Source organism: Panulirus ornatus, chromosome 2 (assembly GCF_036320965.1).
Source record: "Panulirus ornatus isolate Po-2019 chromosome 2, ASM3632096v1, whole genome shotgun sequence".
Classification (NCBI taxonomy): domain Eukaryota; kingdom Metazoa; phylum Arthropoda; class Malacostraca; order Decapoda; family Palinuridae; genus Panulirus; species Panulirus ornatus.
The window spans coordinates 13487979-13514876 of NC_092225.1; the positions used below are offsets into that span (position 1 = coordinate 13487979).

The 26898-nt window shown below is 44.2% G+C and overlaps 1 protein-coding gene across 2 annotated transcripts in view; it reads left to right on the forward strand.

Moving 5' to 3' along the window:
- LOC139753440 (uncharacterized) overlaps positions 1-26898 on the forward strand; it is a 499944-nt gene that overhangs the window by 64796 nt on the left and 408250 nt on the right. The window contains exon 1 of one of the 2 annotated variants that reach the window (XM_071669971.1): positions 23066-23334. The exons of the other annotated variant lie outside the window; for it this stretch is intronic. The gene's annotated coding sequence lies outside the window, so the exon portion shown is untranslated. Of the gene's footprint in view, positions 1-23065; positions 23335-26898 lie in introns of those variants that run through there. 2 annotated transcript variants of the gene reach the window in all.

The following is a 26898-nucleotide window of genomic DNA, read 5'->3' on the forward strand; positions in this document are numbered from 1 at the left end:
CTGCATATTAGAGCGCATCTTTGTCTCCCGTTGTGTGAGTCTGCGTATAATTACTACCCCAGGCTACAGAATCTGGAAATTCGTTCATTAAGAATCCATTATCTAATGAGATTGTTTACTGAGCCACACAGCCTCACGTCTGCTCTTGCATTCTAATGAAGGGAAAGATGTGGGAAGTTAGTTTTATCACAAATAGATTGTGTATCAGCCACATTCATTTCCTTTCTTATGCATCACTTATTTCATCTTGATGAGGGAGGGAATTGAAGATTGATATACACTTCTCTCATCCGAATAATTTTCGTGTCAAATATTGACCCCTGAAAGCTGGGAATCTGCTTTTAAAAGGAGCTCAGGATAGGACGACCCTCTGATAGGATGCACGACAGCCTTGCAGGAAGGTGTGGAGGAGTCCTGCAAGATGTGGAACAGTCCACCAGAGATGGATAGGACGGACCTCCAATACAGTGAGACAGATCTCTTAAGATGATGTGAGACATCTCCAGAATGGTGTGGAACAGATCTTCCTGGAAGAGGAGATATAGATCCCCTGGAAAGTGAAAGAAGGAACTGTGGGAAAGTGTGGGACACTGGGGCACATATCTCCGTATATGTATGACGTAGCTTTGCAGAATGGTGAGGGGTCGACATCCACAGTAGTGCTGGACATATTTCCTGGAAAAAGACAATCCAGTCATGAAGGCGGCTAGGAACTTGGCAACTGTAAGACAGAGCTTCAGGAAAAAAGACCTTAATGTAAGAGAGATGTGAGGCGAAGGCCTCTGAGAGGTGTGTGGCATATCTTGAAACAGATCCTGTATGGCGTACGGCAGACCTCCAGCAATGACTGGAATAGATAAGCAGGAAACTATAGCTCAATCTTGGTGGGATAATCCCAACAAAAGGGCACCACAGTGACGGTAAAAACCCCGTGATCGTAAATCGTGGGGTGATGACACCCATTGTGAAGATTTGATTTATCACACGCATTAGGCAGCCCCGTCTAACCACACTCTGGAGCGCCGGCTGTATCCTCGAAACCCAGGCACTGGTGAAGGCTATGAACGGCTGTCAGGATCTTGCCAGACGGGCCAGTGACAAATGAACTATGTACGGGTTTCAGAATTCTCAGGTTTAGGAAGCTGATATTAGTATTTGCGGCTTTAAGAAGTTTCAAGTGTGACAGTGAGGGGCAGAACGTGGCATAATAATTGCACAGCAGTGGGCGCAATATGTGCAGTTTGAATTGTATTTTTTAAGATTCGTCACGAAAAGCTGCCATGATTTGTACCTGGACGCGCAGATTGTGGGATCCAGTAATCCTGTGTACATATTACCTTCAGATATACAAGGCTATATATATCTATATACATATGCAAGACTGTTACATCTGTGCTAACAGGCTATGACGTAGATACGAAGCTTACTATTAACCTGACGATTTCGGAATATGCCTTCGATCTTTTGATCGTCGTGCGGCTGGCAGCGATGCATCCACACTATGGGAGACATTAACAAACCAGTGACCTTGAACTTTGATATTTGAGCTCATAATGAATAGCAAATATATGCATTCACAGCAAACTTAGTGTGATATATGTACTTTATGAGACGTGTTACAAGCCGTAACGCGTCGTGGGACAGAAGGAAGGACGCTCAGGGCCATTAATAAATCTATCAACATCCTCTCTATCTGCTCCGCTGATATCAAAAATGTTTCATTCGAATTTTGTTGCATAACTTGTTCTCATGTTCAGAGCGATAGTATAGTTAAAGAAAAATAAGGGTTACATAAGAATAAGGGTTTATGGTAGCACTCAATCCTTTTATAGAGCCAAAGTCTTCAAATCCTGGTCATTAAAGTGAAGTAGAAAGCAAGGAGAATGTTTATCACCTCTGTACAGCAGTCGTGGATGCTAACCATTGTTATAACATTATGCTCTACGAGAGGACGCTCCCGTTTTCCATTGTAACACCGAGTACGGAGCCAGACTTATCCTGAAGATGATGTGGTGGCTCTAAAGTCACTCATCCCACCTGCTCTGGGGAAGACGCTGTAGCCGGTCATTATAGTGGAAACTACGTACTCCTCCACCTTATACCTTACTAGCCCTCAACTTGCGTGGAGGTCAGGTCATCGTGCATAAGGTGACTAATAACTGAAAAATATATACATTCTGTTTCTTTGTCTCTTCTCAACAAGTTCCTTTGTTCACTTTCGGTACATCTTGACCTTTCATTTTTCTTCTTCCTCCATTGCCGTGTCTCCATGAAGACTTTCTCACTCCAAAATGTTGTCCAGTGTCTATCAGTAATGTTAAGGGTTCATCACAAAATCGAAATTTTCAGAGCGTTCGAACTTAGCAGACGCGAACCTCACAGAATAAAGACTTTTCTTTTTTTCCCCAATCGCCCTTTGAAAACCTAATGTGCCAGACGGTTCATAACACCACATTCAGTGTCTGTCTACACTTGTTGTTACAGCTAATCATAAACGTAAAGTTGTTTTGCTGTCTGCATTATTTTCATTAGGTGTTGCTCTCTTGCTCATTTCCTTTCTGTCTGGCTTGTATTTCTCTCCTCCTCTTCTTTGTTCCCAGATCCTTCTATTTTCTAATTAGACCTTGGAGTTGAACTTGAAATTAGAGAACGGACTGAGTAGCATACACGTAGCTAAACTGCTCCCACTTAGGCGGATGCGTTGGTCGGTTTTTCTATGTCAGAAATAAGAATCTGGGAATACTGTTTGTATAATGGGAGGTAATACGAGGATTATGCTAATATTAGGATCCAGGGTTAATGTCAGGTCGTCTTAGTAAACAGGATTATCTTTGATGCATTTCAGCCGTTTTCTGAAGAAGAAAAAAATAGTGTAATGAGTTATGCAAATTGTGTATAAGTACGTTTAATTACTCCCGCTCTAGTGCAGTACACGTATGTATATTCGTAAATAAGTACGGACAAGTGAGTAAGGGAGGGAGAGAGAGAGAGAGAGAGAGAGAGAGAGAGAGAGAGAGAGAGAGAGAGAGAGAGAGAGAGAGAGAGAACGTGTGCGTAAATGCTTTCCCATATACCACTATCATTTACCTTCCGGTGACGCCCAGCTCCACACGTGGGCCAACACGCCCACTTGACTGCTATGATAGCACTAATAATAATTCCATTCCCCCCTTTTAACTCTCTCTCTCTCTCTCTCTCTCTCTCTCTCTCTCTCTCTCTCTCTCTCTGTCTCTCTCTCTCTCACCCCCCCAACCCCTTCCCTCTCCACAACCCTCAACTCCCTCCCCCTTACAGCTTCTCCCCTTCCTTCCACCCCCCCCCCCCCTAACCACCGCGTCCCAAGGCGCTCTCGCCCTTATTCACCACAACCATTTAACTTAATCTAGCTCAACTACCGCTTGGCCCAGATTTAATCCTGTTTGCATTGTAGATGAGGAGAGCGTTTGGTGTCTAGAAATTGAATCCGCGCCGAGAAATTTTGATTTGATGTAAACAGGGGAATGAGTTAGTGAGGTCGGTGTGTGTGTGTGTGTGTGTGTGTGTGTGTGTGTGTGTGTGTAAGAGACAGTGCAGGAGAATTTATCTTCTGTGTTTACATATATATATATATATATATATATATATATATATATATATATATATATATATATATATATGAATGTATATATATATATAAATATTATCTTTTTATATTTTATTCATTATACTCAGTCGATGTCTCCCGCGTTAGCGAGGTAACGCAAGGGAACAGACGAAACAACAATCCAACCTAACCACATACACATGTATACACATAAACGGCCACACACGCACATATGCATACCTTATACATTTCACCGTATACATACATATACATACACAGACATATGCATATATACACATGTACATATTCATACGTGCTGCCTTCATCCATTCTCGTTGCCACCCCACCACACATGAAATGGCACCCCCCGCGCGCGTGCGAGGTAGCTCTCGGAAAAGACAACAAAGGCCTCATTCGTTCACACTCAGTCTGTAGCTGTCATGTGTAATGCACCGAAACCACAGCTCCCTTTCCACATCCAGGCCCCGCATAACTTTCCATAGTTTATATCTGTTGGGGATGAGAGAGCTTGGGAAGTGAGTCAGTTGTTGTTCGCTGATGATACAGTGCTGGTGGCTGATTCATGTGAGAAACTGCAGAAGCTGGTGACTGAGTTTGGTAAAGTGTGTGAAAGAAGAAAGTTAAGAGTAAATGTGAATAAGAGCAAGGTAATTAGGTACAGTAGGGTTGAGGGTCAAGTCAATTGGGAGGTAAGTTTGAATGGAGAAAAACTGGAGGAAGTAAAGTGTTTTAGATATCTGGGAGTGGATCTGGCAGCGGATGGAACCATGGAAGCGGAAGTGGATCATAGGGCGGGGGAGGGGGCGAAAATCCTGGGAGCCTTGAAGAATGTGTGGAAGTCGAGAACATTATCTCGGAAAGCAAAAATGGGTATGTTTGAAGGAATAGTGGTTCCAACAATGTTGTATGGTTGCGAGGCGTGGGCTATGGATAGAGTTGTGCGCAGGAGGATGGATGTGCTGGAAATGAGATGTTTGAGGACAGTGTGTGGTGTGAGGTGGTTTGATCGAGTAAGTAATGTAAGGGTGAGAGAGATGTGTGGAAATAAAAAGAGCGTGGTTGAGAGAGCAGAAGAGGGTGTTTTGAAATGGTTTGGGCACATGGAGAGAATGAGTGAGGAAAGATTGACCAAGAGGATATATGTGTCGGAGGTGGAGGGAACGAGGAGAAGTGGGAGACCAAATTGGAGGTGGAAAGATGGAGTGAAAAAGATTTTGTGTGATCGGGGCCTGAACATGCAGGAGGGTGAAAGGAGGGCAAGGAATAGAGTGAATTGGATCGATGTGTTATACCGGGGTTGACGTGCTGTCAGTGGATTGAATCAGGGCATGTGAAGCGTCTGAGATAAACCATGGAAAGCTGTGTAGGTATTTTTATTTGCGTGTGTGGACGTATGTATGTACATGTGTATGGGGGTGGGTTGGGCCATTCCTTTCTTCTGTTTCCTTGCGCTGCCTCGCAAACGCGGGAGACAGCGACAAAGCAAAAAAAAAAAAAAAAAAAATATATATATATATATATATATATATATATATATATATATATATATATATATATATATATATATATATTGGGTTTCGAGCTGTCTCTCGGATACTTATTGCAATATTGTAGTCATCTGCTGCAGCCTTCTGTGAGCTGGTGTCTTAAATACTGCCAAAAGTCACTCTGGAGCTCCTCAGGTGCGAATGCTCCAAATTGATCTGTGGACCGTGGGCTTTGAAAAACACTGCAGTTCTTCGTTGTCGCACAGGGTAAGTCAGTTTGTGCCTATCATGGAAAGGACACCGTAAGCCATGCTGGACCAAACTGCAGCTCGCATGAAGAAAGCAGACATGAAAGCTCGGAGTGAGGTCCCCTCCGCCGTGCCATACCAAGCTCTTACCTCGGCACTCTGACTGAACCACTTGCTCCTAGTGTTGCCATACGCCTTTACTTTGCCGCCCTTTTATATGCTGAATTCTGGTGTATCTGAGGAGAAATGGCCGAAGAGTATGGCCGGCATGCGTTCGAGGTGGAAGAGTTGTGGTAGGATCTACCCCAGGCAGTTAGATCAATGACATTTCAGAAAGTTTGGGTTTGTCTACTTGTCCACTTGATATGGAGCCCCAACTCCTTAGTTTAGGTGGAAAAGGCAAAGCGACCTGACGGTATAACCTGAGAGAGGAAGGTAGGAAGCTGGTGGTGTGGTGGGACTTTAGTTGGCATGTAGGACAGACATCTAAGTTATCTTGCACATTTACGTTGATATATCACTCAAGCTTGTATCGTCTTGGTGATCGTTCTGGATGCCCTCCGTGTCGAGGAGAATTAAATCCAGGGCAATTTATCTTGAGCAAAGCAGTTTGTCTTGCCCTCCCACAATCCTGGCAGCGCTGCCGGTGTAGCTCAGGAGAAGTGACTCAGACAAGACCCAACTCCGTATGGCTTCGCGGTGCGTCCCGGTCTCCGAGGGAGGGTGGTAAGGAGCGGTGATGGAAGGGAAGGTGAGGGAGCTGACACGATGTGAACAGCAGGGGTGAACCGAGTATATGGAGGCGGAGGAGTGACTCCTGCACTAACGGAGGTCGGGCGATTAAAGATCGTGCAGGAGTAACGATTACAGAAAGCGAAGGTGGAGTGATTTCGTGCCATAGAACGATTATAATCGCTAGAGGCAGAGGTGAGATGATTACAAGATTTCAGAAAACTAAAGTAAGGTAATTATAAGATGTAATTACAAGATGCTAGAAGCAGTGAAGTGTGATTATCACCAGAAGCTAAGGTGGAGCAGTTGTAAGAAACAGTGACGAGACGAATGCTCGGAACAGGGGCAAGAGGACGTTGAAGTAGGACGAGTCATGAAAGAATCGATGATTCTACTGTAAGAAACCGAGGCGGACCATCACACACACACACACACACACACAAACACGAAATATAAATCATATATTACCTCCTTTTAAACCATAATTCAGTGATACATTTATTTCTTTTCGATAATCTGAAATCAAAAGAGACTCCTTATTCGACTGGCAGACCTGCCACACCATCATGAAATTACATACATCTAAATTCTACCATCTGATTACAACCCTCTAAGAAGTAGACTTGTAGTGCTGTCTTCCCAATGTTTCCTTCACTGCTGGAATGGTCATTCACCCCATCATTCTTTGCTTGTCATTCACTCCTTCATACTTTGATTATCAGTTGATCCGCATTTTCATTACCCATGCCCGTGTAACATAAGGTGTGTTTACTGGGAAACACTCAGAAACGTTTACTTCACCACTTCTGTCGGTCGGCTATGTCACGCCTCCTCCGGCTGTGAAGGTTACTTGAGAACAATCTGGTCTCTGCCTTCTTGACTACCCTACCTCGCTGATGCTCATCTCACCCTCGGCAGGACGGTCTCTGAACTTTCTTCATTTCTTTCAATTTCAACTTTCATCGTTGCTTTCACTTTCAGCTTCAAAATTTCAATTCTCAGTAGAATAAGAATCCCATTAACAACACTGTAACGGTGCCTGGATTGTAGAAGTACACAAGTTCCAGCAGGTTTTGTAACGATTACATGTTACTGTGGTTTCGATGCATTACACGTAGCAACTAGATAATAGAAGTGAGCGAATGAGGACTCTATTCCTGGAGCTGCCTCGCTGACGCGGGAAACAGAGAACAAATATGAGAGAAAAGAGAAAAACGAATTATTTTTAGAATATAAGAACCTCACTGAATCATTTCATGGATCTAATAGCATGACTAATGACAACATTTCCTTTGATCCTTGATAGTATGTGAGCATAACATTCGTGTATTCTCTTCTTCATCAACATATATAATCCATTCCAAACAGCCAGATAATACCTGGTCCATCTCTCCGTGTCCATTTCCCCATTTCTGCTGAATAATATTTACCATTAGATACGATTGTTCTAGTTCATCTCCTCTGAATATCCTGCTGGCTTTAACAACTCACCCACAACCACGTCTCATCTGAAGACTCAGGGGATACTCGACCCTCATTTTGTGTGGAAGTCTTTTACAGATCGGAATCGCGTTTCTGACGTTAATGTAAGTCATGGAAAGTTTAGAAAGGGGATCTTGCATCGAGCATTAACTTAAGAGATTCAGTTTGCTCTTAACTGGGATATCCTTATCGATTCTCCTTTCCAAGCTTGAAGAAAATTTCTCATTCCCCTTATCGTTGTCATCTTCACTGGCACTCTCTACGTCTTTCATTATGAAGCAAATCGTCCACAATTAGTTCATTCACTTCGCTGTCATTCGAATCACGAATCAGGTCTCTTGTTTACCTTCATGTATTTTCTTGTGATTTTTGATTCGTTTATGATTTCGCTCACTACATCTTCCGCCCAGTTTACATTCTCTTGTATAACATGATAAGCTTTCCAGCCCAAATCATCAGCCTGGTTACGACTCAGTCTCATGAATGTTGTCTTTTCTGAACGTACCGTGAGATAGTTATAGGATAAAGACATCTCCTTCCTTCACCTTATGTTTCTCTTATGATACGTTGGCCATATATGTTGACTACAATACAAGTTAGTACAGAGGGAGGTAAACCCACCGCTGCTATGTAGATCGTGTGGGTCATCCAGACTGAAGGAGAGAAGTCGGTCCTCCTTAGTGTCCACACAAGCGCCTCGCGTCTTGTAAAGCCACCTGTGGTCCCTCCCCTTTAAAGCACAACTAAAGACACGCGAGTCCCAACAACAACTTGCCCATTTTTTTTCTCTCTCCCTTTGAAGAAGGAGGAGGTTATAACAGTTAGGTTTTACGAGGATCATCTCGAGTTGTGGCAGGAGGGAAAGAATGGCCCCCAGTCGCAGTTCAGGAGAGTCGTCACTTCCTTTACTGGTCGCTTCACTGTTACCACACCAGATTACTAGGTTTCCATCTCCGTTGTGTATGCAGATGGGTCTGCATATCAGAGTGACTGACTGGCACTGGTTTCACCACTGGGAGGAGGGACTTCCGCCTCACTGGACCGTCAGTATACTGGTTATTCTATCTGTTGGTCGTGGTCTGGTGGTGCTATGGGATGGGAAGGAGGTTCTTTATGTTACTATGACACAGCGAAGTGTATTTATTATTTTCATAGAATCAACGACCTTTTTTTTTTTTTGTCCAAATACAAACACACTCAACTACACATATACACGTTGTCCTCGACACTGTGAGGACAGGATATGTACTTGGCGCTCCATTGCAGCCTGGGGTCAGCACACTGACCTTAGTTGAAAGTATAATCGAGTGGACAGTGTGAGCATCAGAGAGTAAGGAGCGTCTGAGGTCACAGCTGACGATATACATGGAGGGGTGGCGCTCAGTGTGTACAGCCATACGTCGTCTGTGAGGTTTACTCACCGTATGATGCGAGTTTTACTCACCGTTCGAGGTGGGTTTTAATCACCGTATAATGCATGTTTTACTCACCGTCTGAGGCGTGGCAATTTCTACCCTGACGTCATACTGCGACTGAAATCCTAAGCATCTAATGGCACACACCGAGTCATATACAAGGTCAGCATGTATAATGATCATTTGGGATAATCTAAGGGAACCAGAGGTCAAACCCCACCCCCCCTCTTTTGGCGCGCGGGCGCACACACACACACACACACACACACACACACACACACACACACACACACACACACACACTTTTCTGGCCCAGGAACTCTTTCGAAGGGTCTCCAGCAGCACACAGAACCATAGGTCAAGCGAATATTGTAGACTTGGGATACACTGAAAGCTTCATGGATGGATGGAGGCTGATGCGAGCAGCGCAATGTAATTAGGGCAGGCAAGACTTTGGTAGATGAAGTGAGGGACGTGGTTGATGTAACTCAGTTCAAAGACAAGGAACTTTGGGTGTCTCGTATCACCTTGCCATCGAACCTTGATGCTCGTGTTTTGCAGATGACCTACATCACTCTTAGGAACAGGGAGAGTAAGACTTATATCCTGCAGGAAGGAAAGGTGTCCGGGGAGATTGACTTTACACCATGAGGGTACTGCTGGTGCGTAACCCGGTGGTGGAGTTTCAGGCTCTGCTCTTGGTCGTATTTGTTGTGGTGACGTGAGGTACAAGTTAGATGACTGTGTTTAAGTAGGAATGAGAAGATAGGAGATGTTAGACGCCGGATAGCCATGATGTTGAGGGCAAAATCATTGGCTAGGATGAGGGAGTGAGGGAGTGTAGATCCCCTTTTCACACATTCATACGATTGTAACGCTTGGAGAGCTATACGCTTACGTAATGAATCCGAATTATTACATTCAGTGTCATATTTATCAACACACTGGGTTCAGACAAAGAGCCTTTGTGTCCCCATGTAAATCCTTTTCGCTATCGCTCACACAGGATGGACGAGGGACGTGTACATGGAATTAGCTGCTGATGAAAAAGAAAGGTTTAAAAAAAAGGCTGAAATGGAAAGTTTTTAACATAAAGACGAGTCAAGAGGTTGGAACTTAGGGTAAGATTATTAGGCAAAGAATTACACAGACGTGTGTGTGTGTGTGTGCTCTGTGTGTGTGTGTGTGTGTGTTGTGTATGTGTGTGTGTGGGGGGGGGGCCTGTTGGCAGGAGGAGCGCAGGGCATTCTCGCGTAGGGAGTATGTAGATGTGTACAGGTAGAAGAGCCTGCAAGTGTCGCACTCCACGCTCACATACACCGCCTTTCTCACGTTTCCCCACAACACAGGAAAATGCACACGTGCCCCACACCGAAAGGAGAACAGTATATGTATATAATTATACTTATTATCATTATTATCATTATTATTATTATTATTATTATTAGTAGTAGTAGTAGTAGTAGTAGTAGTAGTAGTAGTAGTAGTAATATCATTATTATTTTTATAAACCTGGGGACCTCTTCTCCAGGGGGAATTTCACATCACATTGTTGTAAAAATTAGTGAGAATTTGAATGTTACTATATCGTCAGGTGAAATCTACCCTTCTCATAATCATCATCAGTCCTCCAGCTCCACTACCACCACACTTATATTACTCTTTCGTCTTTCGACTTTGGCCAAAACATCTGTCACAAGGGTAGCATAGTCATTGTGTCTAAAGCTAACTTATAGTATTGATGTTTGATATTTTGTGCGTATATCTCTATAGTTTGTTATCCCCCGTTTTCAGGAATACATCCGTTCAGTTTGATTACGTGTGACATTGTATGGTGTGCTTTAGATATACGTGTTTAATGATACGGTTTCGGAATCCAGCAGGTTATGATGATAATGCCAGTGTAGCTTTGTGGTCAAGTGTAGGAGCAACACTGAAATCTGAGACCCGTTTTCTTTGTAATGAGGAGGGGAGGGGAGGAGGGGGGGGGGGAGGTGGAGTGGACTAGGAGAGGGTTTGATGTAGCTTAATTATACTCTCTAAGGAATGGTCGCGTTTCTCATTAAGATAAGAGGCGCTTCATAAAGTGGTCCGTACATTAGGGAATTATGAATATAACATTTTTACTCGTTGAAAGAAGTCTCGAGAGGACTTGGTAAAATGATTGTTTGTCATCCAACACAGGACATTGTGTGAGCCTTACTGGTTGGCAACGCAGACATTTGTTTAATTCGGCTGTACGTTTTCTCTATGTGACACATGGCACGGATTCTGGCTTAATGACCATTACCTCTTGAAAGACACTAAATCCCAACGACATTATATTACGAATGTATCTATGAAGGGAAAAAATGTGTTTATATAGTTGTATAGTCGTTCATTGCCTCCGCGGGACGTGAGCAATGTACATAGTGAGAAGGGTATGTAGCTGGAGCATTTATCATTATCATCTGAAGAAGATGTTCAAAAATTTATCTATTGAGGGGCTGTAGCTTGTGACACTGACGCCCTTAATATCACTTGGCAGTTGTTACTATGGCCTGAAGCCCAAACAACTAACTAGTCAACCAGGATATCATGGTGAAAAGTTGACTAAAATCACATGGAATGGTATAGAGATGTGTGGTACCCAAGCACGACCTCTCTTGTTAATCGTAACCTGTTGTCTCTGTGGTACATCCAAGTGCGTTCGTGGTGCTGCCACACGCTTCGCGGTACTGGCCTGTGGTACGGTTAAGTGTCCATAAACTCCTTGAATAATAGGATAATATTTGTATCCTGAAAACGGCCGAGAGTAAGAGGAAAAACATATGTTATTTCTTTGTATCAGTGAGTCTTGAACCTGTATGTGTGCTCTCGCTCTCTGCCACACGGTGTCGTCTCATACAATGTGAACAATAGTGGGCAAGAGCTGTGTTCCCTCTGGTCTAATGATGATTGGTTGGTCGTTTGGGGCCTTAGGCCCATCTGCTACCTAGGTCGTTAAGTCTGTCAACGCTAATTAATAGCTAACAATCGAATAATCTTAGAAATGATCTCAGGTGTCCAAAATGATTTCAGGAGTCTTTACGTCTTCGTTGTATGTAAGGTGCTTGAATATGGGCGTGATACGCGTCGTTGCTGGTGGGGCAAACGACCGTAAACGACGACTGGCTGTTGTGAGAACATTCTCACACCAGGCGGGAGGTCGAGGGAGACCCCACTCAATCTGCCTCATAAATCCACTGACACTCAAACGTGCGAAATTTAGGTCACCTGTGAATGTCAAGGGAATTGGGAGACCTGTGGAACATAGCTGTACGTATGGGCTAGTGTATGTCTGTGTGTGTGGGTAGGTAGATGGGTTTGCAATGAGAGAGAGAGAGAGAGAGAGAGAGAGAGAGAGAGAGAGAGAGAGAGAGAGAGAGAGAGAGAGAGAGGCAGGAGGGTTAGGCAGGTATCAGCCACGCTCTGGGGAAAAGGCAGCCACTTTTCCTTTGTCAATACTTTGCCGGGGCTCCTCACCAGCCTCTAAAACTTCTTAGATTAGTTGGGGGAAACTTTACCAAGATATATAAACACAATATTTCTTTCCAAGGTTATGGAGACAGGGCGGGATCAATTATGTATACCTCTGCCTTTTTTTTTCATAAATGGGGACCAAACATGGGCGCTGGTGCCCAGATGAGGTTTACACGGGCATTAGTGCCCAGATTAGGTTTACACGGGCACTGGTGCCCAGATTAGGTTTACACGGGCACTGGTGCCCAGATGAGGTTTACACGGGCATTAGTGCCCAGATTAGGTTTACACGGGCACTGGTGCCCAGATTAGGTTTACACGGGCACTGGTACCCAGATTAGGTTTACACGGGCACTGGTACCCAGATTAGGTTTACACGGGCATTAGTGCCCAGATTAGGTTTACACGGGCACTGGTGCCCAGATTAGGTTTACATGGGCACTGGTGTCAAGATTAGGTTTACATGGGCACTGGTGCCCAGATTAGGTTTACACGGGCATTAGTGCCCAGATTAGGTTTACACGGGCACCGGTACCTAGATTAGGTTTACACGGATATTAGTGCCCAGATTAGGGTTACACGGTCACTGGTGCCCAAATTAGGTTTACACGGGCACTGGTGCCCAGACTAGGTTTACACGGGCACCGGTACCTAGATTAGGTTTACACGGATATTAGTGCCCAGATTAGGGTTACACGGGCACTGGTGCCCAAATTAGGTTTACACGGTCACTGGTGCCCAAATTAGGTTTACATGGGCACTGGTGTCCAGATTAGGTTTACATGGGCACTAGTACCCAGATTAGGTTCACACGGGCACTGGTGCCCAGATTAGGTTTGCACGGACACTGGTGCCCAGGTTAGATTTAGATCTGTTTTACATAGAAGGCAAGTGGTATCAGACCCTCTTCAGTTGACTGTGGCCGACCATTTACGAAGAACGACATTGAAAAGTCGTAAAAAAACACCCACGTTGAGGTAAAAGCAAGAAGAGAGTTTTTACAGCTTAAATTTTAGAAGGAGACAGACAGACATGAGATGGGCTATGAACAAATTGCGGCCGTTCACACAATGTCTAGAGGACGTAGTTTCTTGTTTGGTGCTGAGTGAACCGGCTTGAAAAGGAGGCACGTAGGAAGCCGACCCCCCTCGAGAGCAATAACCCAAGTAATATCTGCCAAAGAAGGAGAGAGACGCAACACACACTGCTGCGAAGGAGGGAAAAGACAAATGTCCAAATTCAAGAACGAGAGAGGGGGAAACTGATGAGGCTCACTCTAATGGACTTGATGAGAAGGAAGGTGAGAGGGAACCAGTTCTCCCTCTACCCATCCCAGAAGATGCTTGAACAGCACCCCCCCCCCTCCCCCCTTCCCCCCCCCCACACACACACACACACACACACACACACACACACACACACACACATACATACACACACCAACCATCTGCAGAACATAAGTGGCTGCTCACAGGACAATTATGATTAAGATCACAGGATCCAAATTTCTCCGAGGCAGAGCGTAATTTCCAGAAGATTCTAGAGGGGTTGTAGCGGTTTGCGCTACTGATCGTGTCACCAGTGCGGTCCAAACTTTGATAAATGAATTGCTGATTATGCAGCTCGTGTCTCACTGATGTCTTACAGCTGGATAGTACTTACCTCGCCCCGTACTGACGAGCCTGATCCACGAAGTAAGAAGAGTACGCTAAACTCCTCTCTATCCTCTCCCTCTGCACCGTGTAAACCTCACCCTCTGTAAGAGGTGTAAAAGCTTGTCCCCTTCCACTTTACGACATATCTCTGTACCTCTGTGCCGCCTGAGGCTATAAGCGGCTTAAATCGCACATCGGGGGACCGCGAGGGCGTTCCAAATAGGCGTAAGATCCTCTGACATTTTTGTGTTTTGATATGATTGAAAAAAAAAAAGACACAAGAAAACAAATGGATAGCATAATGCTATGCCCTAATTGATTCAAATCAGTGACATTTGTTTTCTTTTTTCACCCCATAGCACGAAGTAAAGTGGCACTACGTATGATGCTTTAAAAGACATGCAGTATTAAGGATCCTTAAATACACACGTTGCCCGTTCGATCAGAAACATGGATTTGGCACTACAAATTCCCGGGTTAAGCTCGGTATTAGATAACTATACAGTGATTACTAGATGGCTTTCTTGTCTTTTGATTCGACTGTTTATAGCCAACCCAGGCGCTGTCGTGATCTAAGATGCTCAACGACGTAAAATTGAAATAGTTGAGAGTGAATCTGGTGATTGGCATTACAGGTGGTTGCCAAGAGGTTGGTTGGCGGGTAATTTCCTGATCCGGACGTCAAGAGCTATTGAAGTGCACGCACCACTGAACTCTATTTGATAGGTCGTGTCAACGACACTGCAGGAGCTGTGTGGTCACTGTGCTTCGTCACATAACTATATTTGAAGCATTTCAAAAGTCACTCCTAAAGGAAGTAACTGTTCAGATTTATCATGTATATTGATTTATGGTATTATGTAATTATGGGTCTGGCTGAAGTTTTAGTAGGGCAACAGAGGTAAATATATAAACAGACTGATCAAAAATTCGATTGTCTATCCCAACGTTCAATTTCATCACAATGATTCAATTTGTGTTGGAAATCGTGTCACCTTTCCCTTTGGGACGAGTCTGTTGCAGTCGTGTATGCTTTATGGGAACTGTGCTGTAGTCTGAATCATTTCAGTACACTGTACTTAACTTTCAGAACAGCTTAGAGAAGTCTAAACCCCCCCTGATGCGACTTCAGCGGTTCGCATCCATCGCCACCACCAGAACCTTCATACAACTGCAGTTACCGTCCACAGCAGTCGATCTCCCATCTGATTTACGAACGAATCTTGTGGTTCATTGATACTCTTAACTATAGAGGAAGTAAACCGTAGGTTCATGGAGATTCCAAAGCGTGAATGAAGATTCCACCAAAAAAAGAATCACATGTGGTCCGAATCCATGGGACGAAACCTCGAGAGGGTCTTTCTGATTGCTTCAAACAAACCCTCTTGAAATACTATGGATCTTAATTAGATTATCTAGATTCTCAAGAAATGAGCTTCAGATAGGAATACAGAAGTAAGAATAACGTACGACATTCCCTGTACTTTAATGGCTTGAGTTTGTATTACTAAATGGCTCAGAGAAAGGGTTTCAGGTCACATGATGGGTTCGAACTGCTTTTCAGATGAGGTTACGTCCGCCACTCCACCTGATGCAGCAGCTTGCCTCATCGTATGCAATAGGCTCACAAGCAAACTTCAGAGGATAGCGTATGTCTTTTGTCATTCATACACCTTGATTTTAAGTGGCCAGCTCTTCAACAGTGTCGCATTCATCATTCTGTTTTTGAATTACGCCCGGGGGCCTAGAATATTGAAAGTCCAGTACGTTACTTTTTCTTGCGAAAGAGAAAACGATTTCCATAAAAAGAGAAACAGTATGTCTTGTTTTATGTCTGTGTATATATATATATATATATATATATATATATATATATATATATATATATATATATTATTTTGCTTTGTCGCTGTCTCCCGCGTTTGCGAGGTAGCGCAATGAAACAGACGAAAGAAATGGCCCAACCCACCCCCACACATGTATACACATACACGTCCCCACACGCAAACATACACTCCCAGACATCCCAACGTACACATACATATACACACAGAGACACACACATATATACACATGCACACAATTCACACTGCCCCTACTCACCCCCATCGCCACCCCGCCACACACGGAATAACATCCCCCTCCCCCCTCATGTGTGCGAGGTAGCGCTAGGAAAAGACAACAAAGGCCCCATTCGTTTACACTCAGTCTCCAGCCGTCATGCAATAATGCCCGAAACCACAGCTCCCCCTCCACATCCAGGCCCCACAGAACTTTCCATGGTTTACCCCACACGCTTCACATGCCCTCATTCAATCCATTGACAGCACGTCGACCCCGGTATACCACATCGATCCAATTCACTCTATTCCTTGCCCGCCTTTCACCCTCCTACATGTTCAGGCCCCGATCACTCAAAATCTTTTTCACTCCATCTTTCCACCTCCAATTCGGTCTCCCACTTCTCCTCGTTCCCTCCACCTCCGACACATATATCCTCTTGGTCAATCTTTCCTCACTCATTCTCTCCATGTGCCCAAACCATTTCAAAACTCCCTCTTCTGCTCTCTCAACCATATATATATATATATATATATATATATATATATATATATATATATATATATATATATATATATATATATGTATATATATATATATATATATATATATATATATATATATATATATATATATATATATATATATATATAGGGGATAGGGGAGAAAGAATACTTCCCACGTATTCCCTGCGTGTCGTAGAAGGCGACTAAAAGGGGAGGGAGCGGGTGGCTGGAAATCCTCCCCTCTCGTTTTTTTTTTAATTTTCCAAAAGAAGGAACAGAGAAGGGGGTCAGGTGAGGATATTCCCTCTAGGGCCCAGTCCTCTGTTCTTAACGCTACCTCGCTAATGCGGGAAATGGCGAATAGTATGAAAGAAAAAAAGAATATATATATACATATATATTATCCCCGGGGACAGGGGAGAAATAATACTTTCCACGTATTCCCTTCGTGTCGTGGAACGCGACTAAAAGGGATGGGAGCGGGGGGCTGGAAATCCTCCCCTCCCGTTTTTAATTTTCCAAAGAAAGAACAGAGAAGGGGGCCAAGTGAGGATATTACGTTTAAGGCTCAGTCCTCTGTTCTTACCGCTGCCTCGCTAACGCGGGAAATGCCGAATGAGTATGATGAATATTTTTTTTTTTTGCTTTGTCGCTGTGTCCCGCGTTAGCGAGGTAGCGCGAGGAAACAGACGAAAGAATGGCCCAACCCACCCCCATACACATGTATACACTTACACGTCCACACACGCAAATATACATACCTATACATCTCAATGTATACATATATATACACACACAGACATATACATATATACACATGTACATAAGATATATATATATATATATATATATATATATATATATATATATATATATGTGTGTGTGTGTGTGTGTGTGTGTGTATGTATGTATACGACTCCTTTCTGCTTCTATCTGGTGAGAAGAATTTATGATAGAACAAATGAATAGGAAAAACAATAGTAGAAGAGACCTCTCTCTCTCTCTCTCTCTCTCTCTCTCTCTCTCTCTCTCTCTCTCTCTCTCTCTCTCTCTCTCTCTCTCTCTCTCTCTCTCTCTCTCTCTCTCTCCTTCTCACACACACACACACACACACACACACACACAGCATCTCAAGATCTTCATAACCGAGTGCCTTCATTAATGTCGCTGATCTAACCTCGTCGGTGCAAGGCCCGGCCGACCTGCCTGGTGGAGGGTGTGTGGGAGCGTGGTCATGGTGCCACACACACACACACACACACACACACACACACACACACACACACACACACACGCTTCCCTAATCTGCTTAGCTGCTGGAAATCACTGGCTGCAATGACGCTGCTGCTGCTTGCCTGATGAAATAATGGCCTGGGGATGTCGTTGATTGGCTAATTGAATGAGGGATTGCGATGATGCAGATTAGCGGACGAATGTCGGGTTGCCTGGAGATGATTGGATGAGGTGGATATTAGCATATGGTATGATGGGGGGATGATAGAATGACGGATTGGGAGGACATTGATTGGCTAATTGAAAGAGGGTTTAGGATGGAAAGATTGATTAGGATGATACTGACTCGTAGAACAACGGATTGGAATAGTTATTTATGGTGGACAGATTGGAATATTATGATGAGTAATTGGATGTCAGATGGACGAGTTTTAATGAGGCAATTAAGTGATAGTTTGGGTGATGCGAAATGACGATTCAAATGACACTCTTGTGATGACGCAGACTGACGTCCAGAGTAACGGATTGTGATGACCCAGGGTTGATATATGGAATAACAGGTTGTGATAACCCAGGCTGGCTGACCGTATGGGGGTTGTGATGACCCGGGGCTAGCTGAGAGGTTAGGTTAGGTTGTGATGACCCCAGACTGGCTGACAGGATGTTGGAGCTAGTCCCCTGGATCGAGGCTGCACGTCACTGGTTCCTTGGTGGGGACTGGACCCTCCAGACCCTCTGGGAGAGCGAAGCTGGAAGCTACTGGTCCCCTGGATGGGGGTCTGGTCGCTCCTGGTACACTGGTTAATCCATCTGTGTGTGGGGCTGGGTGCTACTGTTCCCCTGGGTGGGGGCTGAATGCTACTGGTTCATTTGATGAGGGCTGGACGTTGTTATCCCTCTGGGTGGGGACGCTACTAGTCTCCCGGATGGAGGCTACACACTACTGGTCCCTTTCATGGGGACTGGATGTCATTAGTCCCCTTGGTGGGGACCTGATTATACTGTCACTTGGATAGGGGCAGGACGCTACAGTCCCCCATAGGTAGGGACCTACTGCTACAGGTCCCCATGAAACTCTTGAGAACAAAAATGTTCATAGAAATTCGCGTGAAACATTTCACTCAATGATTTTTTTTTCGAAAGAAAAATTCGCAATATTTGTTGAAGAGAAGTTTCGTTTGCAATCAGTCGTGTTTACGAATGTCATGTCTCCTACCTGGAGTCGCTGAAAGATTCAGTGTTTTTAAAAGTCTCTCGAGTGACGTTGTATTTGCTGGAGGGGATCTTGTCGCTTGCTCATTGTGGGCGAGTGGATAAGCTGCATGGCTGTCATGCAGAACACCCAGGGGCTTTGACGACACTGTACTCTTAGGTATATAGTCTTACACACTCGTCGAGCAGGCGTAGTCCGATAACACACACATTATATATATATATATATATATATATATATATATATATATATATATATATATATATATATATATATATATATATATATATATTTTTTTTTTTTTTTTTTTATACTTTGTCGCTGTCTCCCGCGTTTGCGAGGTAGCGCAAGGAAACAGACGAAAGAAATGGCCCAACCCCCCCCATACACATGTATATACATACGTCCACACACGCAAATATACATACCTACACAGCTTTCCATGGTTTACCCCAGACGCTTCACATGCCTTGATTCAATCCACTGACAGCACGTCAACCCCGGTATACCACATCGCTCCAATTCACTCTATTCCTTGCCCTCCTTTCACCTTCCTGCATGTTCAGGCCCCGATCACACAAAATCTTTTTCACTCCATCTTTCCACCTCCAATTTGGTCTCCCTCTTCTCCTCGTTCCCTCCACCTCCGACACATATATCCTCTTGGTCAATCTTTCCTCACTCATTCTCTCCATGTGCCCAAACCACTTCAAAACACCCTCTTCTGCTCTCTCAACCACGCTCTTTTTATTTCCACACATCTCTCTTACCCTTACGTTACTCACTCGATCAAACCACCTCACACCACACATTGTCCTCAAACATCTCATTTCCAGCACATCCATCCTCCTGCGCACAACTCTATCCATAGCCCACGCCTCGCAACCATACAACATACAACATATATATATATATTTCATTTATTTATTTTGTTTTGCTTTGTCGCTGTCTCCCGCGTTAGCGAGGTAGCGCAAGGAAACAGACGAAATAATGGCCCAACCCACCCACATACACATGTATATACATACACGTCCACACACGCAAATATACATACCTATACATCTCAACGTATACGTATATATATACACACACACAGACATATAAATATATACACATGTACATAATTCATACTGTCTGCCTTTATTCATTCCCATCGCCACCTCGCCACACCCGAAATAACAACCCCTTTCCCCCAAATGTGTGCGAGGTAGCGCTAGGAAAAGACAACAAAGGACCCACTTGTTCACACTCAGTCTCTAGCTGTCATGTAGTAATGCACCGAAACCACAGCTCCCTTTCCACATCCAGGCCCCACACAACTTTCCATGGTTTACCCCAGACGCTTCACATGCCCTGGTTCAATCCATTGACAGCACGTCGACCCCAGTATACCACATCGTTCCAATTCACTCTATTCCTTGCACTCCTTTCACCCTCCTGCATGTTCAGGCCCCGATCACCCAAAATCTTTTTCACTCCATCTTTCCACTTCCAATTTGGTCTCCCACTTCTGCTCGTTCCCTCCACCTCTGACACATATATCCTCTTTGTCACTCTTTCCTCACTCATTCTCTCCATGTGCCCAAACCATTTCAGAACACCCTGCTCTCTCAACCACACTCTTTTTATTACCACACATCTCTCTTACCCTGTTATTACTTAATCGATCAAACCACCTCACACCACATATTGTCCTCAAACATCCCATTTCCAGCACATCCACCCTCCTGCGCACAACTCTATCCATAGCCCACGCCTCGCAACCATATAACATTGTTGGAACCTCTATCCTTCAAACATATCCATTTTTGCTTTCCGAGATAATGTTCTCGACTTCCACACATTCTTCTACGCTCCCAGAATTTTCGCCCCCCCCCCCCCTTCCCCATCCTATGATTCACTTCCGCTTCCATGGTTCCATCCGCTGCCAAATCCACTCCCAGATATCTAAAACACTTCACTTCCTCCAGTTTTTCTCCATTCAAACTTACCTCCCAGTTGACTTAACCCTCAACCCCTACTGTACCTAATAACCTTGCTCTTATTCACATTTACTCTCAACTTTCTTCTTTAACACACTTTACCAAACTCAGTCCCCAGCTTCTGCAGTTTCTCACATGAATCAGCCACCAGCGCTGTATCATCAGCGAACAACAACTGACTCACTTCCCAAGTTCTCTCATCCACAACAGACTTCATACTTGCCCCTCTTTCCAAAACTCTTGCATTCACCTCCCTAAAAACCCCATCCATAAACAAATTAAACAACCATGGAGACATCACACACCCCTGCCGCAAACCTACATTCACTGAGTGTGAACGAATGTGGCCTTTGTTGTCGTTTCATAGCGCTACCTCGCACACATGAGGGGGGAGGGGGTTGTTATTTCATGTGTGGCGGGGTGGCGATGGGAATGAATTAAGGCAGAGAGTATGAATTATGTACATGTGTATATATGTATATGTCTGTTTGTGTATATATATGTATACATTAAGATGTATAGGTATGTATATTTGCGTGTGTGGACGTTTATGTATATACATGTATATATGGGTGGGTTGGGCCATTCTTTCGTCTGTTTCCTTGCGCTACCCCGCTAACGCGGGAGACTGCGACAAAGCAAAATAGATCAATATATATATATATATATATATATATATATATATATATATATATATATATATATATATATATACATATATATATAATGTTTATAGATGCGAATTACTTTAGATTGTGATATTCTGTCGTTATATATTAGAGAAAACAGGATAAATTTCAACCCTGTACAGACGAACTTGGGAGACACGATGCAGTAAAGCTTCTAAAGTGAGTTTTCCCGGGCGGCGCCGTCCGGGCTGAAATTATTGTGTTGGGGATACAACACGGGGCCTGGCCACCCGCCCACCGGCCCGCCTGGCTCCTGCTGACTGCTGATGGCAGCGGTCCGTCCCTGCTGTAGCTCAACTGTGTGCAGGGAGGTGAGCACAGCTACGTTAGGGAGCCGTATTTACGTTATCTGTTGGAATGATATTACCCTGAAAGAGGAGGGTCATTGTGTATGTGTGAGCGAGTGTGTATGTGTGTGTGTGTGTGTGTGTGTGTGTGTGTGTGTGTAAAGCTACCAAAATGATTCACGGTCTGAGAAACAAATCCTATGAGAGTCTACTTAACGATTAAACGACTTGAATCTACTCAGCTTGGAAAAAGAATTAAGAGGTGATCTGATAATGGTGTTCATGATTATCAAAGGCTTCGATGATCTCCATTTAAAAAGCTACTTAAGGATAGATTTTTTACCTCGAACAAGAAGTAATATTCATCTTCAATAGGACTGTATACCTGTAGGATGATTCACTGTACAACAGTGCCGAAAGGTACGTTTAATGATAGACTTGACAAGCATTTTTCGCCTTAAATCCACGAACTGACATTATTTTCGCCTCTTTATGGCAGTGAAGTGTTGTGAAATATCTTTATATACATATTCTTCTCTTACCACACTATGAATTTCTGAGCGCCTCCACTGTCAAAAAAAACAGCCCTGTTAGGACCCATTTGTCTGTTGCTGTCTGAATTCTTTTCCTTTGTAAAGAGTTGATTGTTACTAAAGCTGTTACATATCTTAGAGTGATTTCTACAAACATTGGTGAAAATGAAACAAATCATTCATGTTCTATGTAAGCATGCGATACATACTTATCCATCAAGCACGTTTTCTGTGATGTGTCACGCACGAGTTAGCTCTGTGCACACGTTCTCCTTTACAAGTTACGAGCTCACCAGTAAGATGGCGCTGGTGGCAACTTTGGCAACTCTACATGATCGCACGTAATCTGGGGTAGTTGCGCTTCCCAAATATATTCTCTTTGGTCCAACATTGTTTACAACAGTTTACTCAGAACGCTGATGCCTTATGGATGTAATCAGTGCGTCTGTGTTTGTACAGTTGTTTTTATTCCGTGTTTAGGAAGTGTGACCTCAGTGTTGCGTTGTGAGAACTGTTTACATACCACTGAACATAAGAACAATGGCAGATAGTGTCCTTAAGCACCTCCATCTGGTTTACAGACGTTCATAAACACTCCGTTGTTGACGCCTTGAGCATAACAGACGTTCGTCACAAGAGACAGCAAGTGGAAGCCAAAAGTCACAGTGCCGTCGTCATACTGAGGATGTCGGGTGACGTTGACGAGGTGAGTAAATTTGCGTTGAAGTTTTAGACTAATGTTTGAATCACTGAACGGGACCTCGAGACCCAGGATTCATATTAGGGAGGGTTGTGTTGGTATGAGATACCCACTTGTCTTTATTAGTTCTTTATTTATGGTGTTAGCCATGTGGATAAAGAGGTCATTCTAAGGATGTTGGAGATGACCTGAGCGAGGTAAGCAATAATTATTCGTTGAAATTATGAACATGTTCGATGTCATTGGTGAATCACTGAACGAAACCTCGAGACTCGGGGCGTAAGTAGCTTGTGTTGTGTCTGCATTATACTCATGTGTTTACTTGTTATTTAGTTCTAATGAAATTCATAGACAGTGTAACCAAATAGTTATGTATTCTTTAGGTTATATAAAAGGTAGGAATTATTTCATGGGAATGTTTAAAAAGTATTATACAGTGAGTTTATATAGAAATATCTATTTATTCATAGATATTCATTTAACGGGAAATTTAAACGTTTTTTTTCTTTTTTTTTTTGGATCATTTTGTGAAAAGAATTCGTATTTCTCTCTGATATGGAACATAGTTCATCAGTAAAGGTTGAGTAGACATGTTCATGCGTTCGCTTGCGGCACATCAAGGTCTCGGAACCCCGAGCGGGTGAGTCACTAGACCTATGACCTGAGAGTGTTAAAGTGGATGGGTCATGTTCTCTGTGATGAGGTTGACGGTAAAATGTGTTACTATATGCGTACACTCATACGTAAGCACACACTGCGTAGCTCCACCCTCACCACACCGTCCCTGCTTGGTCCTCCACCAGCAGGAGTAACATGACGGCTGCGGCTGGACTTAACAATTAGCAGACCAGCGGCCGGTAAACTCAGTTAAGCGCATCGTTTTCTTGGATTAAGAGGAAAGATACGAGCGGCTGCGGTTGGTTTAGTGGGGAAGGAGAGAGCGGCTCCTTTCCCACCGCCACCGAAACTACGTCTGTCGTACTCACAAGCTGGCTCAAGCTTTGCGCTTCCTCATCACACTGATCCTGTCTTCCTTCTTAGACCTGATAGACACTCGCCTGAATCATCATGGCACATACCTGTCTTGATAAGAAAGTAGAAAAACCTCCCTGGTGAAGTTATCAGTTCTGGGAACAAAGCTCTTACCCCGGGAGGCTTATAAAGTTAATCAACTCAGGATACTGGGAAACACTCTCATGATATTGTTAGCAACACCACCAGCTCCTCCTCCTCGGTAATAATCGCCCGCTAACAAACCTGCACAAGTCGAACTTCTGCCACGAACAATTAGCCAAGTAAAGACGGGCTGGAACTTGTTTTTCCTTGATGTTGCATGTTTCATAAAACGCACGTTTCGTATCAGTTATATATATATATATATATATATATATATATATATATATATATATATATATATATATATATATATATATTATTTCAGTAGTTGCTGTCTTACGAACGTCGTCTGTGGGGTATAGCACCACAGCGGTGAAGGGCCTAGCCAGCTGACAGCTTGTTTAACTCGGCTCGAGTTAAACCCAGGGATGCCAACACCAAGGGTTGTTACAATACTTCACTTTCTTAACTCTTATTTTCAGTCATGTGAAACCACGATTCTTGTTTTGGATACATGGGTAGCCAGTCTTGTTGCTGGGTTGGTTGTGACTGGGCGTGGTTCGGTCCTGTGATGTAACGCGAAAGGCCTGGCCTAGTATCGAGGGGTGAGGTGTATGTCGAGGAGTGAGGTGTGTGTCGAGGGGTGAGGTGTGTGTGTCGAGAGGTGAGGTGTATAATACGTGGAAGAAGTTAAGCTGTGTTGTTGAAGGTTTCAGATGGTAACAGAAGAATTGAACTGGTCTTAACGATGGAGTAGGCCAGACACAAGCCTCTCCAGCCATGACCATCACCACTGTCTTCCTCTATCATCACCATCCTCCACCCATACCACCATCATCATGACACCAGCTCCCGACACCATCATCACCGTTAGTGCCATCACCATCGACAAATACATGAGCATACATGCATCACTATTACTAACCTCACAGCCTAGGCCGTTGCAATCATCATCTTCATCACTTTCCCCGCCATCATTTTCACCACCTCTACAAGCACCCCATCACCACACAACCAACATTGCCACCACGTAGAGTACCACCAACACTTGTGATCACCACCACTACCACCACCAACAATGATAACAACAGTCAACTAAACCACCACACCACCACACTATCACTAACACCACTGCCATTACGGCCACCACCCACCTCTATTACCGCCACACCACCTACCTACCCACCCCTATTATCACCACCATCACCACTATCACCACCACCACCACTACCACCCCCTTAACCCCAGCACCTCATAACCAGCAGCGTCTGAGCCCCGTGGGAGACCACACACACATATCTGAATTTTCCGGGAAAATAATGTACGGATGACCTGCGGAGGTGAGGGATCAGGCGGAGGAGGAGGTGCTCACGGCTGGAGGGCTGGAGCACAGGGCTGGAGTTCTGGAACGTATGACTGGAGGGCCGAAAAACACGGCTGGAGAGCTGGAACTTGTGACAGGACAGCAGAACACAGGACTGAGGGCTGGAACATACGATTGTAGGGCTGGAAATTACGGCTGTAGGGCAAAAACACTTGGCTGGAGGGCTGGAACTTATGACAGGAGGGCAGAACACAAGATGGAGGGTTGGAACATATGATTGGAGGGTTGGGACACACAGCTGGAGGGCTAGACCTCACGACTAGAAGGCTGGAATACACGTCTGGAGGGGTAGACCTTATGAATGGAGGGCTGGAATACACGGCGGTAGGGCTAGACCTTGTGATTGGAAGGCTGGAACACACGGCTGGAGGGCAAGACCCTATAACTGGAGGGTTGGAACACACAGCTTGATGGCTAGACCTTATGACTGGAAAGTTAGAACACACGGTTGGAGGACTAGACCTTATGACTGGAGAGCTGGAAGACATGGCTGGGGAGTTGGGCAGGCTGCTGGTGCCTCACACTCATCTACGCGCCTCCATCCAGCCAAGTAATTAGATCAACTTAAGGCGTATTGGCAGACGACACTTAGGGCGATCAGGGCTGAAGGAGCGGGGAGAGAGGGAAGGGTGAGAGGGATGGTAAAGTAGAGAGGTGTAGGAGGAAAAGAAAGTGGGAAAGGTAGATAAGAGAAGGAGGATGGGAAAGATAAAGGATACTGGAGGTAAAGGAGAGGTAGAGAGGGATGGGAGAGGGACAGAACAATGGAAAAGGTAGGGAAAAGTGGGAGGGGTAGATAAGAATGAGAGATACAGATAAATAGGGAAAAGAAAGATAGCTGATAATGGAAGAGTGGGAAGAGGGAGAGTTAGAGATGGATAGAAAAGGTAGAGATTAATGCGAAAGGTAGAGAAGGGTTAGTGGTAAAAGTAGTAAAACCTCGAAGAGTGAGAGTCGTATAGAAGGATATGGAGAGGTAGATAAGTAGAAGAGAATAGGAGAGGTGCAGGAGGTTGGAGTATGAGAGGGGTAGAGGAGGATGGGATAGTTGGAGAGGTACAGAAGTTTGG